The sequence below is a fragment of the Peromyscus californicus genome, unplaced genomic scaffold (genome assembly GCF_007827085.1).
Source record: "Peromyscus californicus insignis strain IS unplaced genomic scaffold, ASM782708v3 Scaffold_2__1_contigs__length_46816999, whole genome shotgun sequence".
Lineage (NCBI taxonomy): Eukaryota > Metazoa > Chordata > Mammalia > Rodentia > Cricetidae > Peromyscus > Peromyscus californicus.
In genome coordinates this window covers 29,904,629-29,914,571 of record NW_026294540.1, presented here as the reverse complement: position 1 = coordinate 29,914,571, position 9,943 = coordinate 29,904,629, and positions in this window count along the sequence as shown.

The window sequence follows — 9,943 nt, the reverse complement described above, 5'->3', positions numbered from 1 at the left end:
AGTGAGCAGCATGGTCGGGCCTATCACAGCAGTGCACCATTCCCTGGTCCCGACTTCTGTCTTAGTCACTGTTCTATTGACGTGAAGAGATACCATGACCACAACAACTCTTAGAAGAGAAAACGTTTAATTGGGGGCTTGCTTATAGTTTCAGAGGCTTGGTCCATGATCATCAGGGCAGGAAGCATGGCAGCAGGCATGGTAGGGATGATGCTGGAGAAGAAATTGAGAGCTACATCCAAATCTATAGGCAGAGGGGTTGGGCTGGGCCTGGCATGGCCATTTGAAACCTCAAAGCCCCCGTGACACACTTCCTCCAACAAGGCCACATCTCCTAATCCTTCTCAAGTAGTGCCATGCCCTGATGACTCAACATTCAAATATATGAGCGCATTGGGACCATTCTTATTTAAGCCACCACACTAATTTTAGAGCGAAACCTATGATTCTGGTTTCTTCTCTGTACCTCTTGTTATCGGGGCCATCATTTCTAGGCATGTTTGGTTCTGATAGGCAGGAATGTTAGAGCCAAATGTGACCCAGAACTCAGGACTCTGATAGAATAATCACGAAGTGTTCAACTCCTCAGAGGAGTACTGTCACAGTCACTGCCCTGAGCAGCCCATCAAGGTAATTATTTGACTTTTTCCTAAGAAGAAACCATCAGTGAGGTGATTAGAGGGTAACAGGCCTTGATTTTATATATCTGAAAATGAAGTCTTTCCCTGTTCGGAGTCATTTTTTAAATAAGACCAAACATTTGGCCAGCGATGACAAAAAGAAGGGTTTTTTGACTAATAATAGAACAACCATCCTCTAAGATATCACCTTTGTAACTCTGTTTCCCATAACAGGTTTTGAAAATTTTCCCTTTCTGACAAAAACAGAAAGCAGTATGGACAGACCATAATATCTATCCCTTGTGGTACAACTTGTAGTCTGCTTAGGAGCATGCACTGGGGTCCCAGCCTCACCATGAGTCTTCTCTGCTAGCGCTGTCCTTTTCATCTGTTACAGAGACTCCAGCCTGACCCCTCTGGGTAAGGGTGACTGAGTACTGCCTGCATTATAGTGAAGTGACACCCCCTACCTAGGAGGCAGTTGTGGCCAGCGTCCCTAGTGTCAGGATGGTAGGTAGGCTTGAATGAATTTGGCCGAAATGCTACATTACATGTCTAAGCCTTCAAAGTACACTCAGGATGTCAAACCAGTTTCCAGAATGCTCTCTGGTGTGACAGACCACCAGCATTTGTTCCCCGGGTGTTGTCTTTCACAGTAGGTTAGGCAAGGAGGGCCAAGCATGTGTAGGGTAGAGCATGTGGGTTTCAGAAATATTGCACTAGTTCAAGGGCATTCTGGGGGGAAAGAGAAATCACCAAATGGGTAGCTAAAATAGCACACAACATCCACTTGCATGCTGAGTGGCAGAGCAGGTCTGTGGGCCCAGCTCTGGGGAGACAGAGGCAGGTGGGGATCCCTGAAGCCGGGTGAAGGGCTCCAGGTTCAGTAAGAGACTCCATGTTCAAGGGGGAAGAATAAAAAAAAAGAGGCAAGAGACTGACAGAGGCACCCGCATGAATATCGGGCCTTCAGCATTTCACACAGAAACACTGCTTCCTTGGTGATGAAACAGCATTTAGTGACACTTGCCTCTTGGGTGACCTGGAAGGCACTTGGCAGGTGCAGAGTCAGCACCCCAGCAAATTGGGCAGCTGAATTTGCCTGTGGGAAACCCATAATGCCTTGTAACTTCATGTCACCTTCTGTCTGCCACAGATGTAGTTTAGTGGCTCACCCTGTCACATACAAACAGTACGTTAGCATGTCAGAACCTCAGTCTCCTGCTGCATACAAACAGTAAATCCCTCCACTGTGGGGTTGCTGCTGTGTCCTTAAACATGGAGGCATCTGACGGGAGACCAAGAGCCCTCTGGTATTGGTGAAATTATTAAGGCCATTCCACGTAGTTAAAAGGAGATTTATTTAATGGCGTAACTTACAAATTAAGGGATAGGTAGGTCGCGGAGTCTGGGGAAGGTGTATCGCCGTCCAGCAGTGTTCTCTGGAGCTCTGTTCGGTCCACCTCCACTATCCAGGGTCTCGCAACAGAGAGTGAGAGCGCCCGCCGATCCAGATCTCGGGTCCCCAGGTGCCTCCCTTGGCCCCGCCTTGTAGGCGTGACAGTTGCTGAAGTTTTAATGGGGGTTGGAACTTCCAGATCAAAGCTGGAATGGCTACCCACTACATCTCCCCCTTTTTGTCTAAATAAGAAAGTTCTAACCTAATACAAGACTATATATAAAGGAATGGTTATCAAATATTGTCCAGGAATAATGAGGGATAATGACCTAGATAAGATGGAAGTACAACCAATGTAAACAATATCAAGCAAGAAACATATACTAAAGTCCAGAGAAGTATAGAGCATAGGTAAATGGCATGTTACAAAGATCATTCCAAAAGGTGTCCTATCTTAAAGAACCTGAATTTAATATTTAATATGTTTTATCTACTAAGTTGTAACTATAACTGTTAGTTTTTAATCTCATCAAAGACCTGAGAAGGAATATAATGGTACCTGAGAAATGGTAGATGGATGTAAGCAACTTTTGGGAATCTTGCGAGAGTAGACAGAGACAGCTGGCAGCCTGGACAGTCACCTAATGTTTCTCAGCATTGTTGGTGCATTTAAATTGGCTACAGGACTAAAGTATCTGACAGACCATTTTTAGAAGCAGGAATTCTGAAAGACCATCTTACCCTGTCTTGGCAGAGTACAGTGGTCGCTTTCCTTGTGTCCCGCTTGTCCAGAAAGGACAAGCCCCTCTTGCCCCCTCTTCCCCTTCCCCCAGCTGCATCTTGGGAACATTTCTCCACTTTGTAGAGAAGACAATGACTCTCAAGGACAGCACACTGATGAGTGTAACTAATGTGTGGTGTCAGAGCTGGATTCTGAGTCCGCCCTGGGGCCCCAGATGGCATGGTCAGCACAGTGTGGCACAGCTGGTTTATATGAGCCTCGAGGCTCCTCCCTGCAGTTAGCTTGGTTCTGCACATGACCCACTTTCCTCCCAGCTAGCTTCCTCTCTCATCCCCTTGTGAAGGTCTGATGGAATGAGCCTTGACGTTCCAGAGCAGAATCACAGAGTCCACCCATGTGACTGACGTAGGCAGACCCCTTTCTGCTCTTTGTGTTGCTTGTAAGTGACTTTTTGTCAGCTTCTCTCAGACTGATAACGAGACCACGACAGGCAAAAGAAGTCCCTAGAATTGGATTGCCTCCCTGCAGATCTGCTCCACCACCAGTGTGACCTTTGGCACATTGGTAAAGTAACAAAATGTCCTCATAGGGTGCGGTGGGGATTGATGCGACGGTACATAGGATGCCTTGCACCATGGCTGCCACTCAGCAGTGACACTGAGCCGCAGCAGTCCTGCTGGCTATTCCTCTTTACACGTCACAGAAGCTTCAGCCAGCGCTGCCTGCATCTGCCCATTCTGCTGTGAAAGGTCATTGTGTTACCTGTCACCCTAGAGCATGTCCTGCCCGGTGCGTCACTCTCTTGGGCAGCTTATAGCCTGATGTGTTATTTCATTATCTAATTCATCATTAGCTGTGACCTATGGAGTTCTGAGTCACTGGGACATAAGAGGGCCTGAAGGGTCAGGTACTCAGGGTGACAGCATACCGTGTTGGACATTCAAGAAGGGTGCTTTCTGTTTGCAGAGCAGGAGCTGAGGTTTGCTCTTACCTTTGAGGTCAAGGTTTCTTTTTAAAAAAATGGTTGGAGCTCTAGGTTGAAACAGCTCAGATGCTAGCAAAAGTCTGGCTGAGGACTGCAGTTGATTATAGCGTTAACAGATTTCAAAGTGAAGTTGAGGACAGGCAGGAGAAAAGCAGAAATATAGTTCTCACTCATAAACCCTCCTCATTCTCGCTAATTGGACTCCCAGAGATAAAGCTGGGGCCTAGCCATGGATCTCTGCATCCAGATCCCTCAGTAGTTGGATGAGGTTTCTAGCACGACAATTAGGGTGTTTGGTCATCCCATCACCAGAGTAGGTCAGTTCGGGCTGTCTCTCGACCATTGCCAGCAGTCTGTTGTGGGGGTATCTTTGTGGATTTCTGTGGGCCTCTCTAGCACTTTGCTTCTTCCTATTCTCATGTGGTCTTCATTTACCATGGTCTCCTATTCCTTGTTCTCCCTCTCTGTTGTTGATCCAGCTGGGATCTCCCGCTCCCCCAAGCTCTCTTTCCCTCCACCCTCGCCCTTCACTACTCCCACTCATGTCCAAGCTGTTCATGTAGATCTCATTCCATTTCTCCGTTATTGGGCAATCCCCGTGTATTTCTTGGGGTCCTGTTTCCAGGTAGCCGCCCTGGTGATGTGAGTAGCAGTCCAGTCATCCTTGTTCTACATCTAGTATCCTGCTATGAGTGAGTACATACCATGTTTGTCTTTCTGAGTCTGGGTTACCTCACTCAGGATGATTTTTTCTAGATCCATCCATTTGTCTGCAAACCTCATGATGTCATTGTTTTTCTCTGCTGAGTAGTATTCTATTGTGTATATGGACCACATTTTGTTTATCCATTCTTCAGTTGAAGGGCATCCATGTTCTGGCTATTACAAACAATACTGATATGAACATAGCTGAACAAGTGCTCTTGTGGTGTGGTTGAGCATTCCTTGGGTATATGCCCAAGAGTGGTATAGCTGGATCTTGGGGGAGATGGATTCCCAATTTTCTAAGAAAGCACCATATTGATTTCCAAAGTGGTTGTACAAGCATGCATTCTTGGATGGCCAAACACCCTAATTGTCATGCTAGAAACCTCATCCAACTACTGAGGGATCTAGATGCAGATGATCCATGGCTAGGCCCTGGCTGGATCTCTGGGAGTCCAATTAGCGAGAATGAGGAGGGTTTATATGAGCGAGAATTGTTAAGACCAAGGTTGGATAAAGCACAGGGACATATAGCCAAATGAATGGAAACACATGAACTATGAACCAATGGCTGAGGAGTCACCAACTGGATCAGGCCCTCTGAATGGGTGAGACAGTTGATTGGCTTGATCTGTTTGGGAGGCATCCAGGCAGTGGGACCAGGTCCTGTGCTCATTGCATGAGTTGGCTGTTTGAAACCTGGGGCCTATGCAGGATTGCTTGGCTCGGCCTGGGAGGAGGGGACTGGACCTACCTGGACTGATCATCTCAGGAACACTGATCATCTCAGGAAACAAACCATTTCCCAATAGAAGTCACAAGATATTGGGACATACAGGTTCTGTGGAGACACCAGTCTAGAGTCTTGCATAACTTTGTTCAAGATAAAGGATGTACACTTCATTGTAATGGTTAGCAAATGTCTTTGTTGTTTTCAGAAGGGAGAAATTCTGCTCCTCTATACACTGAAGATATATATTGGACATATGTGCCTATGCTCAGATTAGGAACTACCTGGTATATTCAGCTTTATAACTTGGCTTGTATAAACAAACAGAAGTAAGACTTTGCATCATACCATGGAACGTATGTTAAGTGTGACTGAGGTGTTAAGCATGAGGTTTTATGTGAAATGCTTGAATGTTCTAGATAATTTACATTCCATAAATTTTGTTTGGATAAACTTCATTCAAAAATCAAGAATTAACTTCTGACTGCTGGAAAACTGTTAATTATTTTGGTTGTTTGAAATAAAGATGCTGTGTTTTTAAGAGCAATATCAAGGTAAAACAATTTGTGGAGAAAATTACTAGTTAACATACCATGTATTACATCTCCACTTTTTCCAGTATAGACATCTTGCATTATTAGGGAATATGGAACAATTGATCAAGAATTCTTGATGCACTGTTTCAAAAGAAGGTCCTTTTTTTCATAATGACTCACACTTTTCATTTTACATGGTTCTCATCATGAATAAATTAACATTAAACAAGTTTATAGCTGCAGGATAGCACAGACTAGATTTAATGCTTTAACTTGTATTGCAACGGAGAAGAAGCTGCTTCCAGGCTGCAGACAAGGCTCAAAGGGATGTCCACACAGAACAATGAAACAGTTTTCTCTCTGAGGTTTTTTAGGGAAGGAAATATACTCACACTTGACTGAAGTTTTCTCTCTTTATTCTTTCATGTTGAATCTGAATCTCTATGTTTCTCACAGCTATATATACCCAACACAAACTTTCAGACAAATATAGGAGTTACATTTAAATGTCACATTCCATTTTGTAAGTAAATGATAAAAATCAGAGTCATCCCAACAACTCACATGCAATAAATATCAACTTCCTAATTGGTGGGCAGTAACGTGCAGCTGAAAGAAAGAACCAGTCAATTTGTTATTGACCTAGAGAGATAGTCTTTGAAGGATTTTAAAGGAGTTATAAAACTAAAGTATTGAGGAGTCAAAGAAAAATAAGGAAATCGTATGCTACATATTTCTTGTGAGGGTAATGAGCATTTTAAACAGAAATTTTGTGATTAACAGTCCTAAAATGTCAGGCTCTTTTCCACAAGGAGTGTTTACAAAGAGAGATGCATCATAACTGAATTGGATCAGACTCAGAATTATCTTAAATCACTTAATATGAGCTCACTGAGCACTCTCCAAGGCACAGTGACACTAAAATCGTTTTAAATCTTAAAATATATTTTTCTGACTTGGGTGTACTTTAAAACTTAAAAAAAAACAAGCAATTCTTTCTTGGGGCTATGGTGTCCAATTATTCTTTATAGCCCTGGCCAGTTAGAAAATCTTCCCCTGTGCTTTTTCTGAATTAAAAACATTTTCATTTCTAAACCTCAGTGTCACCCATGCAATTTCAGGACACAAAATAAAAATCTGGCCAGGCTGTGGTGGCTTACACCTTTAGTCCCAGAACTTGGTAGTAAAGTCAGCCAATCTCTGTGAGTTCTAGGCCTGCCTGGTCTACAGAGCAAGTTCCAGGACAGAAGCCAATGCTACACAGAGAAACACGTTATTAAAAAGCAAAAAAAAAAGTTAGTTAGCTGAATTTTAATTCTTCAGGTTATATACACATACCATAAACCTGAGGTCAGGAGTTTGTGCAGAGAGTTAATCACTGTTTTAGCTTATCAGGCAGACCTAGCAAGAGAGACTGGCATAGCAATTAGGTTGCTTTGTACCTTTAAACTTAGTTCCATGAGTCAGACAGCAGGGATTATGTCCTTTTGAACTGGGCTGCTTTTCCTGGAAATGGTTGATATTAAATGGCATTAGCAATGCCCCTGGTCTAATATAAAGCTACTTTGAAAATATATATCAGTTCATAGTGTACAGCTATCTTGGCAGTTGGGGAAATTCAACTATTTTCCTATGTCAACGTTATTGATATCAAATGGACAATACAACTTAAGGAAGAGCCAACTTCTAGATAGTCCACAGATAGAGATCCCCAATAGATTGGGATGCATTCATGAGAAAAAAAACACCACAATAAAGGCAATGGGGCATTCCCCAGAGCAGCTAGGGAAAAATTGCAATAGTCCTTGTGAAATTACAGACAGAAGCAAATGATAGTCCAGAGTCTTTGAGGCTTTGCCTAAATGAGGAATTCCATCAGAGAATTTTCCTCCGGTTATGCTGGCACCTTGATTATTAATTGCATCTGCTGTTCCTATGTCATGGCTTTTGGAAAACTACAACTTGATCTAGGAAATTCAGGATATTTTGTTGAGTGGATTGTATAATATGATATATAGAGTTGTTTCTCAGTTGCCATGTTTTATGGAGGCAAGAGAGGAGATTCTCACAACACTGTACAGTCAAGTTAAAGCCTAAAAATAATGACGCATGCACTCTGGTTTGGGGAGAAATCAGAACTATATGTAAACAAAGAATTCACCATGGAGAAAGAGGAGAAAATTGCCCTATTTTTCAAACATATAAGTCAATGTATAAATATATGAAAGTAGTTCATATGGAAATTTTCCATTTGATGGTAACCTCCTCTGAAGATTATCAAACCACCTAATAAAAACTGTAATACCTGACATGAGAAACACATTGCTGAGTTGTTGTTCAGTGTTGTCCACAGACTTAAAAAATACCAGAATTTAAGTCCCTGATGCTTGAAAGAGCATGTACTTTTGAAATAGTTCTAGAAACTCATAAGTTAAAACTATTTTGAAAATCTCCTCCCTGAATTCTTGCTTCAATATAAGAGAAATTGTTATCTAAAGTTCAAAGAGAGAATTGGTAAGTAATTCTGTAGTAGAAGAAATAGTCTCCCCAGAAAACATCAAACATCTTTAAGATAAGTAGTGTAAACAGGACAAATTTAAAATGGAAGAAGGTAGGTATAATGGGGCAGAATAGTGTTCCAACAATGTGCATAGGGATATAAGATGTGGAGAAGAATCAGTAAAATCTAAGCTCCTGGGGAAATAGTCTAGGCAAACCCATTATTTTATAAGCTAATAAAAAACTAATGATAATTTAGATACAGTCTAACTAAATATCCTTTGATCTCCATCACAGTTTCTAAGTTCTTTCTCATCTCAATGTCCATTTTGTTCAAATTTCCACATTTCTTCCACACATAATGAAAATATAAAGTGTTTTCATTTCTATAAATACTGACATATAAACTGTAATATAAACATACGTTGGCAGATCAAAGGAAGGGATATTAAGTCCTAGTGCTAATATGAAACCCCAAGTATCAGATAATAAATTAACAAATGAGAATAAAAATATATCAGTTATGCAGAAGAATGGTATGGCTTGTTTTAAATTACCTAGCAGAATGTTTGCTGGAAATAATTTGCACCAGCCCAATACCAAACAAAACATGAGTGTTGTAAAACATGAGAAATCTATTCTCCCACAGCTCAGGAACACAGAAATTCAAACTGGCATGCTTATACTCTGAACCTCTGAATAAAAATGATTATGTTTTTCTGTGAGTCAGGTCATGAAATATCAGTAGTCCTCAACTCCATGTTCTCTTTCTGGCCTATTGGTCTTTCCAACCACATCAAGTCCAACAATAATGGCCTTAGACACACTGAATCACCTCATAAAATAAACAATTTTCAATAAGGAGTCTGAGGTATTAGTGCTTAGAGACTTAACCGAGCCTTCTGGGAGACACAAGTCTAGAGTAATTTATAATCTTTTTTAATATAAAGAAAATATAGGCCTCTGTGACAGTCATAAATGACATTGTTGTATACAGAACTTGTTCCTTAATACATAGCAGATGTATAGTGGAGGTGTGAGGCAGTGCTCAGGTTAGAAGCTAGAAGATACATTCAACTTTGCCATATAGGGTCTGTAAACTAGTAGAATGGAACCCATGTGAAGCTATGGGTGAGATGTTAGGTATATGTGTGCACGATAATGATTTCAGACTTCATATTCACAATTATTGAACTTTCTGCTGTTCAGATAAACTTCATTTACAGTATTCTGATTGGATATCTTATACACATTGAGTGGAGTATATAAGCTCTCATTTAATTAATTAATTAATTAATTAATTAATTAATTAATTATTAATTAATTAATTAATTAATAATGGAAAATGGAGGGGGTGTTTTCAGTACTCCACATTCAAAGAAAAGCAAAAATAGTTGCTGAATCTCTTTCTGTGGATGTAGGGTGTTTCAGGATTTTATATTAAATGAATGATTCAACATTGAAAAGAACACACAATAGCACAGTAGATCAGAGTTCAAAATGTAAACAGAAAACCTAATCTCATCATAGATTGAATCATTGATTGGGAATTCATGAATTCAGTCTGTTAGTTTCCCAGGATTGAGACAAAAAACATTTTAGAGTATAGGGAGACATAAAAGAAATATTGGTATATAGTTATGCAAGATTTGGAGAAAAAAAAGTGGTTTTAGATTCCTCGAGGACATTGGCAAGTTAGATTGGCAATTTTAAAAGTTTTAAAGAGC